Source organism: Mustelus asterias, chromosome 7 (assembly GCF_964213995.1).
Source record: "Mustelus asterias chromosome 7, sMusAst1.hap1.1, whole genome shotgun sequence".
Classification (NCBI taxonomy): domain Eukaryota; kingdom Metazoa; phylum Chordata; class Chondrichthyes; order Carcharhiniformes; family Triakidae; genus Mustelus; species Mustelus asterias.
In genome coordinates this window covers 87,222,636-87,239,570 of record NC_135807.1, presented here as the reverse complement: position 1 = coordinate 87,239,570, position 16,935 = coordinate 87,222,636, and positions in this window count along the sequence as shown.

Below are 16,935 nucleotides of genomic sequence, written 5' to 3'. Positions count from 1 at the left end.
AGTCAGTTTAGGACAGAGTTGAGGAAGAACTTCATCTCTCAGAGGGTAGTGAATCTCTGGAATTCTCTGCCCATTGAAGCAGTGGAGGCTACCTCGTTAAATATGTTTAAGTCACAGGTAGATAGATTTCTGATCAATAAGGGAATTAAGGGTTATGGGGAGCGGGCGGGTCAGTGGAACTAAACCACTATCAGATCAGCCATGATCTTGTTGAATGGCGGGGCAGGCTCAAGGGGCTAGATGGCCTACTCCTGCTCCTATTTCTTATGTTCTTATGTTCTTAAATATCCAAAGTAGCAGTAATAACAGTCAGGAATGCTGGGATGGTGGGGTTTCCTTTCCCGCCACCATCCAAAGAGTTGGCAGAGAACACATCCCTGATACCTCCTGCCCCGCAGTGAATTCACACTGCGAGTGTTAATTGGCTGGAGGCATTCATTCAGGAAGAAGTCCTGTTTCAGAGAGCTCCCGGCTAATCTGATTGATCAGCAGTCTCTATCTCCTCCAGTGTCAGAAGCAGCAGGGGACAGGGCTCGGACTGCAAGCAGTCCCCAGAGTCGGAGTCCAGGACCAGGGAAGTATGGGAGGTCCAGGTATGGGTGGGGAGGGGAGAAAGGGCCTGGGGGAGTGAGGGTGTTGGTGGAGAAATTGGGGACGTGCTAGGACCTCCTCCCAATTCCTGCCTGAAATCTGAAAACAGTTCATTTTTGGGCTTTCCCCCTCTTGCCCCTGAACCCCTTCCACCAGCCTGCAAACTGAGGCTGGGCAGGAAATGGCCCTTAAGTGGCCAATAATTGGCCTCACCCATCCAAGCATAAAATTACAAAGATATTGGGGAGAGTGGGAAGCTTGTAGAAATTTTACCATTCCCGCAAACCCACTGGCGGAGAAACATAAAATTCTGCCCCACATGTTGAATTATAGATGAGTGTTTGAAGATTTGAAATGTACTTGACACCTCTGGAATGCAGTTCAATAACAATGATGCTACCTGAAGTGCAACAGAACCCCAAAAATAGATTGCACCACAAAAGTGAATGTTAGGGGTTGAATTTTCATTCGAAGATTGGGAACTTGATGCCCAGAATATTTCCAGGCCCAACCCCCAACATGTCAGCTGTAAAGATGCAACACAATTTTCAAACTGTCAACGCATTGGTCCACAGCATAGGTTTGGCACCTCTTTAAGGATGTTGTGTGCAGACAACAGTGGAAGGAATGACAGAGGACTAATTGAAAAGCAGACATGACTGATCCTTTTGAAATGGATGAGCAGGGAAGGCCGAGGATCAAGGTGGTTTGGATAGTCCAACATTTTTCTGATGCCTTCCTTGAGATCAAGATTGAGGTTTGTGGGCAGCAGAACTGTTCCTTCCATCTGAAGAAGAGCTCCAGTGAGACATGGTTAGAGGTCAGCAGACTTACATTCTTCTCAAGAGTCCAAACCCTCTCTCCTCACAAAATCAAGTCCTTCAGCTGTAGCGATGGCAACTGTGTGTCACTGCATGAATAACTCTTCATATCTCCCGTACCCCTTCTATGCTCCCATGCACCCGACAGACCACACTTATCCTTTATCCCCTCCATTGCCCCATTCTCCCTCCTTGTCCCCAACGTCCCTCTATGGCCCTCAAGCCCCCTCCATGCCCACGTAGCCGGTATGCACTAGGTAAATAACCAATGAGCCATAAAAATGACAAAGTCTTTGAAATGTTCAGGAAATTATAAAAATACCTATTCAATAATCCCTCTGAAAACATTGTTACACTGACATCCTCATAAAATGGTCAAACACAATCAGTGAAAGGACCATTGAAGAAATTTTCAATCCTCTTAACACTTCTTGATATTGTCCAAATAAACAAGCAAGCATTGAAAAAGGGCTTTAAAGAAAGATAAACTTACTACAAGTGATAAAAACTGCCAATCAATTGGCAGTTGGTTCATTTGTCTGGTATTTTTGCCTCTCTTAAACAATTGCATTGTTTTAATGGTGAGTAATCAGTGTATGATGTTGTACTAGTGACAAAATGGGATAGACCTAATGGGTCTGATGCACTTATCTTGCTCTTCTTTTCATATTTTTGCATGTGGGCCAATAGTTGGACATATTGGTTGTTTGTGGCATTTGCACAATGCAGGGTTAACTGTCTTTTCTTCCATTTATAACTGTGATGAAAATAAGTTCAAAGTTTTAAAAATCTAATTATCTAAAGGTTTGCCACCAGAAACTGTTTAGGTGAATAATATCTAATTTGTCGATAGAATTTTGAATGTGGCACTGATGAAATCCATATTTTAATGAAAGAACATATTGTTGGAAACAATGGGTGGGATTTTACAAAATGTTTTCTAAGAATCCAGCTAGAGTGAAAATGGGAGAGTTCCTGATCCATTTTGGGTGAGTTTTCATGCCCAATCTTATGCACTTAGACAGTGGAAAAATGGTGTAGACTGTTTCTAGCTGCTGCAGGCAGTGGGCTGGGCTTATTCTCTAGCCAGCCTGCAGAGGCTCTAAAGACATAAAGTACTGTGCATATGCAGATCTCTGATTCTGCACATGCTCAATAGCAGCAGCAGGGTTGTGGCAGACAGAGAGAGAGCTGTCAAGCCCCTGCTACTGCAGGCAGCTTCAACCAGCTCCCCCCCCACCCCACAATCCTAGGGGCCTGCGGCTAATCGCGATCCCCACAACTCATGGGCATCTAGATTCCCCACACCGAGCCGATCGGGACCCCCTCCCCCCAATCGTGTCCCCTTCATGCCCTGCCCCCATTAGCCCTGTCTCCCATAGGCTCCACCCAATAGGCCCCGCCCCATAGGTCCTGCTGCCGCAGGCCATGTCCCCATAGGCCCCACCCCCATAGGCCCCACTGCCATAGGCCCCACCCCCATTACCCATAGCCCCCCCGCCCCCAGCATTGCCCAAAGGGCAGAGCAAAGGTGTCCACTGGGCATTGCCCAGGTGCAAGACTGTTAGTGCCAAGGTGCCAGGATGGCACTGCCAGGCTGGCACAGCCTAAGGGATGCCCCCCTTGCCCTCGGCCTCCCCGGGGGACTCAATAGCTTCTGGTTCCACCGGTGAGGCCAACAGGACTGTTTGCCGTTCGTGAGGAGCAGCTGTTTTCCTCGCTGGAGAGAATCTCTCCCGGCAAGGCCATAAAGGCAAGTGAGCCCGGACGATTGAGCGCCAGACTCACTAAATAGATGGAAGTTCAAATTTCAATATATTTAAATAAATTATTCAGCCTCTCGTCCATTTCCGGTGAGAAGCTGACCTCGCTGGAAATCCGACTCTCATAAAATCCCGAGAGCTGAGAAATCGGGCGCAATCCTGATTTCTCTGGCTCACTCCGCCCATCGATGAGTGGGGCGAGCTGGTAAAATTCCGCCCAATAAGACTTTGAGAATGATTTCTTCAGCATTGTTCAAAGACATCCACAACAAACATTACCAATGTTACCTTTGGCCAAAATCTGTCTCAATTTTCCCAGAATATTCACCCTCTTCTCCACAGTTACTGAGCCCCATGATCATCTGGCATTGACACATACTTTGAAATCAGCAGAAACATTACTCTCGCACAATGTCACATAAAATAACATGATTAATGGGGCAAATTGAAATCCCTTCATAGCAATACTTTATTAGTGAGTAAAATTTTTCCTTTATTCAAATACTCCAGTTAAGCAGGTTTTATAAACTTGTGGAGAATAAATGAACAAAGAACAAAGAAAAGTACAACACAGGAACAGGCCCTTCAGTCCTCCAAGCCCGTGCCGATCATGATGCTCTAACTAAACTAAAAAAAAATCCTTCTGCCCTTACTCAGACCTCTATTCCCTCCCTATTCATGCATACATCCAGATTCCTCTTAAGTGTTGCTAATGTGCCTGCTTCCACCACCTCCTCTGGCAGCGCGTTCCAGGCACCCACCACTCTCCGCGTGAAAAATTTCCCCCTCACATTTCCCTTAAACTTTCCCCCTCTCACCTTGAACCTGTGCCCCCTTGTAATTGACACTTCCACCCTGGCCTCTGACCATCCACCCTGTCTATGCCTCTCATAATTTTGTAGACCTCTATCAGGTCTTCCCTCAGCCACCGTCTTTCCAGTGAAAACAATCCTGGTTTATTCAACCTCTCCTCATAGTCAACGCCCTCGAGGCCAGGCAACATCCTGGTGAACCTTCTTTGAACTCTCTCCAAGGTTTCCACGTCCTTCTGATAATGTGGCAACCAGAACAGCACGCAATACTCCAAATGTAGCGTAACCACGGTTTTATATAGCTGCAACATGATTTGCCAACTCTTGTACTCAATGCCCCAGCCAATGAAAACAAGCATGCCATATGCCTTCTTAATCACCTTGGCCACCTGTGTTGCTACTTTTAGGAAATTGTGGAGCTGCATGCCTAGATCCCTCTGTATGTTAAAGTTCCTAACGGTTCTGCCATTTACAGTATAATTCAAGCAAAAGATGTCCAAGCAAAAGTTTCCTTTCAACGGATGATCTAGTCAAGAAGCATATGATGTACTAGACATATGAGGAGAAAGAAGAGGCTTCTGAGGATATGATCGCACAAAGTGTCCTGCAAACCCCTTTCAGTTTGTAATTGGAATATATTTGAATCACAACTGTAATACAATTAAAAAGTGACACATTGCACTAAAGATTCGGGGGTCAAGGCCATGCAGTCTAAAACTATGGGAAAGTGCTTCACAAAACAGATTCAGTGAGGCACTTTAATGGTCTTTACCAGAAGGAATACAATCAATCAACAACTGCTCATGTAGGCAGTGGAACACTTTGGGCAGCAATTTAATGTAAGGAAATTTTAAAACACTCCTCTGCATCTCAGGAAAATGGAGGTCACAGGAATGCTCAAGAATGCTGTACATAAAAGGTTTCCCAGACAGCAAAGTCTTAGATTGATTAATCTATTAAGTGGTTCATCGTACCCTTATATGTGTTTTTAATATTTACCTTGGGGACAGTTTCTAATAGAAAGATAAACGCTTCACAAATTTAGCAGTCTACAGACTGACATAATATTGATTGATTGGCATCAGTACTAATATAAAACATATGGTAGATCATAGATTCCTAAGGCCTTTAGAAAAATATTTATAGTAGTTTTGCTGCTAATCATTAGTTACTTAATTTCATTTGATAGACAAAAGATGAATAAGTCAGGAGATGCATGCGTATTAGGTACCTAAAGTGGGTTCAGCAAATCATTCTATTTGTTTATCAAGAGTGTTTTCTAAATGAAGAAGCAGATTTAAATGTCAATGTTTTGCAATAAAATATTGATGCCTTTATGCCTGAAGCATCAGCACATTTACCTTTCAAGCTGAACCTCACATTGTTACGTTGGGTTGACATTTTGATGAAAATGAGACAAAGATACAAATACTAAACATCCACCAGAATAGATATTCCACAGGCCCGTGCGGATTGACATTCTCTCTAACATTAGAGCAGTCCTGGCATACAAGAGTTTCAACATTGTCTTCCAGTTTTACAATAACCAGAACTGCACCAATAGGCCCAACTTCAATAACCTATTGAGAAATGTCAACCTTGTAGTACTTATTTCTAGTTACAACATATTGCTGATGGAAAGTGTTTTTTAAAACAAGTTGCCATGGCTCTGTGTAAATCAAATCAAAATATGCAAGATTTCAATGAAAACATTAAGAGCTACGGCCATAAAATTTGATAATGCCACATCCATTTGGCAGGAGCCAAATGAACAATGAAATATTTAATATGATGGTCAGGACATGTGTGCACACATTACGCTCTGGAAATGTGCTGCCTGCCGTACTGATAAAGTCAGAAAAAGAGGTGGCCAACCATGGTTCCATTTATCCCTTTTTCCTCTATCTACTTGCAGATTGGGATTCATAAAAACAGGCCTTGAATTTAAAAGTCTGGCAACTTCAAAGACAAAGGCCTCTTCACAGCCCAGTGTGTGCAATAGCAAATAATAAATCTTTATAAGCCACTGCAGGGACATTTATTCAAAATTCCTTCAATATATGTATCCATAAGTTCCATAAAGTATCAGCTGAGAGCAGTTGAATATCCCTTGCAAAGACATTTTACATGACTGTCTGGGAGTCTCATACTCCTAGTTTGTGGGCGGGACCAAGAGATGATGTTCATGAAAAGGTATTGTCATAAAGTCGTGTTGCCATCACGTGATCTTGATTTTTATGTTTTCACGAAGCTGGGTGGCACAGTGGTTAGCACTGCTGCCTTACAGCGCCAGGGACCTGGGTTCGATTCCCGGCTTGGGTCACTGTCTGTGTGGAGTTTGCACGTTCTCTGCATGGGGATGCTCCAATTTCCTCCCACAGTCTAAAGATGTGCGTGGGTAGGTTGCATTGGCCATGCTAAATTCTCCCTCAGTGTACCCGAACAGGTGCTGGAGTGTGGCAACTAGGGGAATTTCACAGTAACTTCATTGCAGTGTTAATGTAAGCCTACTTGTGACTTATAAATAAACTTTACAAGAAAACTTTTAAAATCTCCCATCACTTTCAGAGGGAGCTCTAGTTACCAGCAGACAATCAAAAAGTGCTAATTGGATGGGACCATATCCAAAATCATTTTCTAACTTCACTGCATATTTTTAGGTGGAACTGTAATGGTTAGGAGTTAAAGTTGTCCCTGTGTGCTTTAATTTTCATAGCTGGTTTATTATTTCTGATTGGCAGGAGGTGACAAGTGGAGTCCCGCAGGGGTCTGTGCCAGGGCCTCAAGTCTTCACCACTTATATCAATTCCTTAGATGAGGGGAATAAAAGAACAAAGAACAGTACAGCACAGGGAAACAGGCCCTTCGGCCCTCTAAGCCTGTGCCGCTCCTTGGTCCAACTAGACCAATCGTTTGTATCCCTCCATTCCCAGGCTGCTCATGTGACTTCCAGGTAAGTCTTAAACGATGTCAGCGTGCCTGCTTCCACCACCCTACTTGGCAGCGCATTCCAGGCCCCCACCACCCTCTGTGTAAAAAACATCCCTCTAATATCTGAGTTATACTTCGCCCCTCTCACCTTGAGCCCGTGACCCCTCGTGATTGTCACTTCTGATCTGGGAAAAAGCTTACCACCGTTCACCCTATCTATCCCCTTCATAATCTTGTACACCTCTATTAGATCTCCCTTCATTCTCCGTCTTTCCAGGGAGAACAACCCCAGTTTACCCAATCTCTCCTCATAGCTAAGACCCTCCATACCAGGCAACATCCTGGTAAACCTTCTCTGCACTCTCTCTAACGCCTCCACGCCCTTCTGGTAGTGCGGCGACCAGAACTGGACGCAGTACTCCAAATGTGGCCTAACCAGGAATGAAGGCATGCTGGCTAAATCTGCAGATAGCACAAAAGGATAGGTAGGAAAGTATGCTGTGAAGAGAACATAGGAGGTTGCAGACAGAGATACATAGGTTGAGTGACTGGGCAAAAGCCTGGAAATGGCGTATAAGGTGGGAAAACATTAAATTGTTCACTTTTGCAGGAAGAATAAAAAAAACAAAGTTATACTTAACGGAGAATGACTGCAGAATTCTGAGGTACAGGGGGATCGAGGGGTACTCGTGCATGAGTCACAAAAAATTAGTATGCAGGTACAGCAGGTAACTATGGAGGCCAATGGAATACTATCTTTTACTAAGAGAGGAATTGAACATAAAAGTAAGAGTGCTATGCTTCAATATACAGGACATTGGTGAGACCATCCGGGGAATTTTTCAGCCCTTCCCACTGGTGGGATTTTTCAGCCCCACTGAAGTCAATAAAATTTCAACAGCTCGCTGCATTTTCCAGCCCACCTCACCACAGTGAGACCATAACATTTCACCCCACATCTTGAATACTGTGTGCAGTTTTTGATCTCCTTATTTAAGGAAGGATGTCAATGCGTTGGAGGCAGTTCAGAGGAGGTTTGCTGGAATGATACCTAGAATGAGTGGATTGTTTTATGAGGACAGATTGGACAGACTGTGCTTTTCAGACTGTGCTTGTTTCCACTGGAGTTTAGCAGAGTGAGGGGTGAGTTGATTGAAGTATATAAGATCCTGAGCGGTATTGACATAGGGGACGTAAAAATGATGTTTCCTCTTGTGGGTGAGTTCAGAACTAGGGGGCACTGTTTTAAAATTGGGGTCACCTTTATAGGACAGAGATGAGAAATGTTTTCTCTTAGAGGGTCGAGTGACTTTGGAACTCTGCCTCAGAAGGTGGTGGAAACGAGGTAATTGAATATTTTTAAGGCAGAGGTAGATAGACAAGGCAAGGGAATCAATGGCTTTCAGGGGTAGATGGGAATGTGGAATTCAAAACACAAACAGAGCAGCCATGATTTTACTGCATGGAGGAGCTGGCTCGAGGGGTTGCATGGCCTACTTCTGCTCCTATTTCATATGTTTGTATCTCTTTACTATGCTATTTCCACAAAGACTTTGGACAAGATTTTGAGTTTTGTGTCAGGACCACAACATTGGGGTCAAATGGCGATCACAGCCCTGCATTGTGTGGGAAACAGAAACCCGGTAGTGATTTGCCCAAATTGGCTAATTAGAGTCCAATGTCTTATCATAGGACAGCCTCCAATCAGAAGAGAATTAAGCTTGCAGTTTAGGTCAGAGTCATAGAGCTTTTATAGATGCACTATAGAAAGCATTCTTTCTGGTTGTATCACAGCTTGGTATGGCTCCAGCTCTGCCCAAGATCGCAAGAAACTACAAAAGGTCGTGAATGTAGCCCAATCCATTACGCAAACCAACCTCCCATGCATTGACTTTGTCTACACTTCCCGCTGCCTCGGCAAAGCAGCCAGCATAATTAAGGACCCCATGCACCCTGGACATTCTCTCTTCCATCTTCTTCCATCGGGAAAATGATACAAAAGTCTGAAGTCACGTACCAACCGACTCAAGAACAGCTTCCCTGCTGCTGTCAGACTTTTGAATGAACTTACCTTGCATTAAGTTGATCTTTCTCTACACCTTAGCTAAGACTGTAACACTACATTCTGTACTCTCTCGTTTCCTTCTCTATGAACGGTATGTTTTGTCTGTATAGCGCACAAGAAACAATATTTTTCACTGTATAATAATACATGTGACAATAATAAATCAAATCAAAAGAGCCATGAGTCATAGAGGTTTACAGCATGGAAACAGGCCCTTCAGCCCAACTTGTCCATGTCGCTTTTTTAAAAACCCCTAAGCTAGTCCCAATTGCCCACGTTTGGCCCATATCCCTCTATATCCATTCTACCCATGTAACTGTCTAAATGCTTTTTAAAAGACAAAATTGTACCCGCCTCTACTACTACCTCTGGCAGCTTGTTCCAGACACTCACCATCCTTTGTGTGAAAAAATTGCCCCTATGGACCCTTTTGTATCTCTCCCCTCTCACCTTAAACCTATGCCCTATAGTTTTAGACTCCCCTACTTTTGGAAAAAGATGTTGACTGTCTAACTGATCTATGCCCCTCATTATTTTATAGGCCTCTATAAGATCACCCCTAACTCTCCTACACTCCAGGGAAAGGAGTTCCAGTCTATCCAGCCTCTCCTTATCACTCAAACCATCAAGTCCCGGTAGCATCCTAGTAAACCTTTTCTGCATTCTTTCTAGTTTAATAATATCATTTCTATCAATTCTATAATAGGGTGACCAGGACTGCACACAGTATTCCAAGTGTGGCCTTACCAATGTCTTGTACAACTTCAACAAGATGTCCCAACTCCTGTATTCAATGTTCTGACTAATGAAACCAAGCATGCTGAATGCCTTCTTTACCACTCTGTCCACCTGAGACTCCACTTTCAAAGAGCTATGAAGCTGTACCCCTAGATCTCTTTGTTCTATGACACTCCCAACACACGAACATTAACTGAGTAAGTCCTGCCCTGGTTCGGTCTATCAAAATGCATCACCTCACATTTATCTAAATTAAACTCCATCTGCCATTCATCAGTCCACTGGCCCAATTGATCAAGATCCCGTTGCAATCCTAGATAACCTTCCACTATGCTACCAATCTTGGTGTCATTTTGGTGTCAGAGAGGGAGAGAGCCAACGGGCCCGATCTTACCATCAGGTTGCGCCCGTTTTCGGGTGTGAAAACTTGGTAAAGTCAGATGTGAGGCAAGTAGCGCGATCTGGGCCTGCCTCCATGCAGATTCCCACTTTACCAACGCCCAGAAATGGTCGGGATCAGGACCACGCCTGAAATGCACTTGCATGCATTTAAATTGACTTAATGAGCTGCACGCCCAACATTACCGGCACTTCCCCCTTTATCACCGCGCTCGCCCACCCAGAATCGGCGCAAAATAGACATGCTCCATAAAAGTCCGATTTAGGCGCTCCAGTTAGTGAGGAAGTAAGTGTCGAGCATCCGACGACTCTTTGCTTGAGATCGGTCGGGGGAGGCGGGGGGGGGAGACGATGGGTCCGCTGCCACTCTGCCTGAGATCAGTGGAGGGAAAGGGGGGTCCGCTGCCACTCTGCCTGACGCCAGTGGAGGGGAAGGGGGAGGGGCCAGCGATTGGTCTGGGTGGCAGGGGGATGGGGGGATAAGGGGGTTAGTAATGTTGTGGGGGTGGGGCAATGTCTGTGGGGGCCAGGGGGAGGCATTATCTGGCCCGGAAAGGATGTGGCAGGGGAGGAGCATTCTATATATTTTTTCTGCGCATGCGCAGTTGGAGGTGCCGATCGGAGCTGTAGGGTTTCTGGAGCGTTAAGCCCCGCCCACAGGCTTCTGTAGCATGATTCAGAATCACTGCTATTTCTTTCGGGCAGAGTGCGTATGGGGGCGCCTCAGAACAGGTCTAAAAGTCAGATCTGCAACACTCTCAGTTTCAAGTCCGCCCAGCATTTAGAATCAAAATGGTAAAATAGGGCCCAACGTCTCCATCTTGAGGTGCCCTAATTTCAACTTTTTAAACTTTTAAAGTAAAAAGTGGAATCCACAGCCAGGCTACCATTGTGAAGGGAAGCCTCCCACCTTCCCTGCAACCTGCAGCTGCAACTGTGACCAAGCAATTGGGGAGGAACATTGGAATATACAACTTAGAAGCAGGAGTAAACCATTCAGCCCTTCAAGCCTGCTCCTCCACCATTCAGTAAGATCATGGCTGATCTGGTTGTGGCTTCCTGCCTGCCCTCCATCACTCTTGACTCCTTTATCTATCAAATCTAACTCTGCCTTGAATAAATTCCCAGCCTCCACTGCTCTCTGGGGAAGAGGATTCCACTGATTAACAACCCTCTGAGAGAAAAATCTCTCCTCAGATCCAGCTTCAAAAGGAGATCTCTTGTTCTTAAATTGTGTTCCTTGTATAAGTCTCCCCCACAAGAGGAAATGTCCTGCCAGTACCCACCCTATCAAGTCTTCTCAGGATCTTGTATGTTTCAATGACATCACATCTCATTCTTCTAAACTCCAGTGGGAACTGGTCCAACCTGTTTGATCTCTCTACATAAAATGAGCTCCTCATCCCAGGAATGGGTCAAGTGAATGTTCTCTGAACTGTTTCTAATGCCATTATATCTTTTTCCAAATGAGGAGACCAAAATTGTACACTATATTCCAGATGTTCCCCCACAAATGCTCTGTACAGCTGCAGTAAAAGCTCCTTATTTTTATATTCCCTTTCCCTTGCCGTAAATGCTAGCATTCCATTTGTCTTCCTAATCAATTGCTGTAGCTGCATACTAATCTTTTGTGATTCATGTACCAGGACTCCCAGATCCCTCTGTATCTCAGTGTTCTGCAATCTCTCCCCATTTAAATTATATGCTGCTTTTCTGTTCTTCCTGACAAAGTGGACAATTTCACATTTTCCCATGTTATACTCCAGCTGCCAATTTTTTGTCTTGTAACTTATCCCTTATCACTTATCCCTCAGCAAACTCTTTACCTCCTCTTAATAACTTGCTTTCTGACCTATCTTGGGAGGGTCTTAAAGCCCACATAGAGTGTTGGGCCCCAGATCTGCTGCTGGGAGACCTACTACTGATCTCCAATGCCTTGTGAGGCCTGCAGGCTGACTAAAAATTTCCAGTCGTCTCTATTGCTAGAACTAAATAGGCCATGAATTCCCAGTAATTGGCTACCAGTCGTTTGAGGGCGGATAAGTCCACTGACATCCATTCCCTCTCCAGATAGATAGCCTGAAGGTGGAGTAATGCCAACAAACTGGCACTCCGGCCACCAGTGTGAATATTCACACCCACCAGTCTCTGTACTCACCCCACAACAAGGGCAAAACTCCTGCACTTAGTCAAGCACAGCTTAGCTATTCCAAATACATACTGGTTATATTGATTAGTCCTTGCCTATTGTAAGTATTAATTAATTTCATATTGAGGACATAAAGGATTCAAGGGGGAACTTATATGCTTCAGGGCTTGCAGCATGTAAGGACAATAGGGTGCAGAGACCAGTACATGCAAATCATAGGAGTGCAGCAGCAGGGGTAAACCATTTAGCCCTTCAAACCTGACCTCCTATCATACATACAAATGTAAGAACATATGAACATACAAATTAGGAGCAGAAGTAGGCCATTCAGCCCCTCAAGCCTCCTCACCATTTGATAGGATTGCAGATGATCCAATGTGGCCTGAACTTCACTTTTCTGCCTACACACTATGAGCTTAGACTCCATTTTCAAACAAGAATCTATCTAACTCAGCCTTAAAAATCAGCAATGACCCTGCCTCAACTGCTGTCTGGGGTAAAGAATTCCACAGATTATTGACCCACCGAGAGAAAAATATTCTCCTCATCTCCATCTTAAATACGAGCCCCCTTATTTTTAAAGTGTGCCCCCTAGTTCTAGTCTATTCCAAAGGAAAAACATCTTCTCAGTATGCACCCTGTTAAGTCCCTTCAGAATTTCAAATGTTTCAATAAGTTCACCTCTCATTCTTCTAAGCTCCAGCGAATGCAGGCCAATCCTGTCCAATCTTTCCTCATAAGATCATGCCCTCATCCCAGGAATCAGTCAAGTGAACCTTTTTGGAACTGTTTCTAAAACAATGGCCAAAATTTTCCAGCTGTTCACACCAGTGAGATCTTCTGGTCCCACCGACAGTGCACCACCGTCATGGGTTTCCCGGCAGCATGGGATGTAATTCCACTGCCAGCAAACGGTGCGCAGCATCCCGCTGCAAGAAACACACCGCAAGAAGGCCAGAAAATTCACCCTGATTATATCCTTTCTTAAGTAAGGCCAAAACTGAACACAATACTCCAAATGTCATCTCACTGACACCCTTCACAACTGTAGCAAAACTTCCCTAATTTTATACTCCATTCCACTTGCAATAAGCATCAACATTCCTTCCCTATCACCATAAGACCATAAGACATAGGAGCAGAATTAGGCCACTCGGCCCATCAAGTCTGCTTTGCCATTCAATCATGGCTGATATTTTCCTCATCCCCATTCTCCTGCCTTTTCCCCATAACCCCTGATCCCCTTATTATTCAAGAACATATCTATCTCTGTCTTAAAATCACTTGCTGTATCTGCTTTCTAACTTTTTGTGATTCATTTACCAGAGGCCCAGATCTCTTTGTACTTCCCATGTCATATTCCATCTGCCATATTTTTGCCCATTCACTTCACCTATCTATATCCCCTTTCAGACTCATTGTGCCAAGTTTTTCTGTGGAGATTGCAGGGGGGTGGGGGGGGTGTCGGTTACGGTTGGACCGGAAGATTTTGCCAGCGGGAAGGGCCAGAAAATCCTACCCTACATGTCCCCTTTACAATTTATTTTACTTCCTATCTTCATGCCATGGAAAATGTAGCAGCCATATATTTTGTCCCTTCATCCAGATCACTTAGGTCGATTGTAAATGTTTGAAGCCTCCTCACTGATCCCTGTGGCACTCTACTAGTAACAACTTGCCAAACCAAAAATGACTCATACAACCTATTGTCTGCTTCCTGTTAGCTAACTAATCCTCTGTCCATGCTAATATCTTGCCCCCTGCACCATAAACTCTTACTTTATGTGATGACCTTTGATGTGGCACCGTATCAAATGCTCTTTGGAAATATAAATATAGCACAGCCATAGGTTCTGCTTTATTCATGTTGCTTGTTACTCTGTCAAAGTACTCCAATAACGTAGTCAAACATAATTGCCCTTTCACACAACCATGTTGACGCTGCTGATTTCAATAAGATTTTCCACTATAATTTTTAATAATATATTCCAACATTTTTCCGAGCATTATTGGATCCATATCATAATTCCATTTATTCATCTTGATCTATATCCCTTACCTATCAAAAGTCTATTAGTATTGAAGTTTCCAATTGACCTAGTCTCAATAGCTAGGGCAGGGAGGGTGGGGGTTCAAGGCTTTTATTACTTTGTGTAAAGAGGTGAACAACACCACATGCTTAACTATAATTTGACAGTTATCAATCTTTAAAAGACTCATAGCTTCAATTTTCCAATACTAATTTTGATGACTGGAAATTAGGAGCTTGATCTTTAGCTCCCACTGCGGCTAGAATCAGACAGAGGTCGACACTAACAATTGTACCATTGGCCTGCAGGCTGGTTCCCCAGCTTCGCCCCTGCTAGATGGAGGGGTCGCCATGACTACCACCCCACAAGAAGCGAGTATACAAGGGCCACTTAAGGAGGGCAACACGGATTTTCCAGCTGGTCTTCAGGTCCCTACAGGTGTTTGAGGGCAGTTTCACTGCCTGAAGGAGGACTCTTGGCTTGGAAGATGTATCTGGGTTTAGCAGCAACCACAGGCCACTCTGCAGATGGGCTTGTTGCCCCTCACCCCTTCTGCACACCCCTCACAGTGGTGACCAAGCTGCAAAAGATTTAGACCAGGAGACTCTGGCCGTTCACGCCCTGCCGCCGCTGCTGCCAGCAAGAATGGAGAATTTGGTGCTCTGCCAAATCTGCATCCGCTGTAGCGGGACTGGAGAATCCCAGCTGCCGGCAAGATCAGATCTGGCTCTTAGTTTAAATTTTAAGAAGTAGGAGAGAGAGTGCCTCCATTTTGAAGCACCTTCTCCCTCCTGCCACTACAGCTTGCTGCTCCTGTCAAGCTGGAAGGCTTCTGATTGTCACTCCAGCTTCAGGAGACCACCCGCTCTTCTCCATTGGCCTCTGGCCACTAACCGGCGCTCTGGGGAAAATCACAAGAAGTGACTTTCCCACATAGTGCCGGCTTCTGACCCGTATTTGAGTCTGTTGGCAAGGTTCAGGAGCCCACAGGGAAAATTACTATGTGCAATTGTTTAATCATTCCCTCATCTATCACGGCTCCAGGCTGAGATCACTAGTTTATTCAATTTATTCTTAGTTATCTTGAGTGGGCGCAATATTTCTCCAGTTCTTTGGTAAACGTTTTGTATCCAAAATGTTTTTGTAAAATTATAATTAATGGCCGGAATTTTCCAGCTGTTCACGCCCCGTCGTCTCTGCAAGCGAGGATGGAGAACTTGGCGCTCAGCCAAAGCTCCATTCACTGCAGCGGGACCAGAGAATCCCACTGGCTGGAATGGTTTGAAAATTCCAGCCAATGTCTTTGTATCTCCTTCCCATCTTCCTTCAGTATTCTCGACTTCTCATCACCTGGGCGGAGTAACTTTTCCATGTCAGGCTTTAATAAAACAATTTATAATTACTAGAACTAAAAGCATAAAATATTTATCCCCAAATTTCTGTCATACCCTCCACGTGTATCTTGAGACGTTGTTCTCATTTGTGAAAACTAAAACAAGGGCCAGGATTTTCTGGCCCTTCGTGCCAGCAGGATCTTCCTGTCCCACCAAAGGTGACCCCACGCACACATCCCACCCTCCCCCGCCATGGTGGGTTATCTGGCAGCCCAGCCAGTGAGCAGCACAAATGGCTGTTGACTTCGGCGGGACTGGAAGATGCCACTAATGTCCAATGTCAACTTCCGCTGTCAGAAAACCTGCCCTGGGGAGGCGGTGGGTGGGGTTGGGGGGTGGTGCCAGAAATTCACAGCCAAGGTACTTATTAAGTAACTCTGCTATTGTCTTATTTTTAGGTAAAAATGGTCCCTATTTTCCTATCAGTCCCTTTCAGACACCAACAGTCATTTACAAATTCCAAAAGTGTGTTCTCTGGTCTTAAAATTCTAATTCAAATATTTCACCAATTTATTTTTCATAAACTACATTTTGGGATTTAAAAAAACTTAATTATATCACTTCACCATTTTGCTGAAAACATTTTTTTCTTCATAGAGGACATCTCTGTAAGGTGGAAATCACTATTGCTTTACTCCCCTCTATCAATGCAAGCTCGTTGGTAACCACTTTTGAGTTATGTCCCCTGAAATGGAAGACATCCTTCAACAGGTAGTCCAACCAAATTCAAACTGGATCAGGGATTAAATATAGAACCTCCCTTTGTCAGTATTGTTTAACGACCCATTCTCTAAACTATCTGAGCCATAGAAACCCTACAGTGCAGAAGGAGGCCATTCGGCCCATCGAGTCTGCACCGATAACAATCCCATCTAGGCCTTATCCCCATAACCCAACATATTTACCCTGCTAATCCCTCTAACCTATACATCCCAGGACACTAAGGGGCAATTTAGCACCTAACCAGCACATTTTTGGACTGTGGGAGAAAACCGGTGCATCCAGAAGAAACCCACGCAGACACGGGGAGAACGTGCAAACTCCACACAAGCAGTGACCCGAGCCAGGAACCAAATCTGGGTCCCTAGTGCTGTGAGGCAGCAGTGCTAATCATTGTGCCACTGTGCCGCCATTAGAGGAAAGTCGGCCATTTTTAAGGGCCTTGGTTGGTGTCAACAGGGTTAGAATACCCTAAAAATTGTAATGAGTCCCTCATTATCTCATTTTCACTGGCACTCTGGC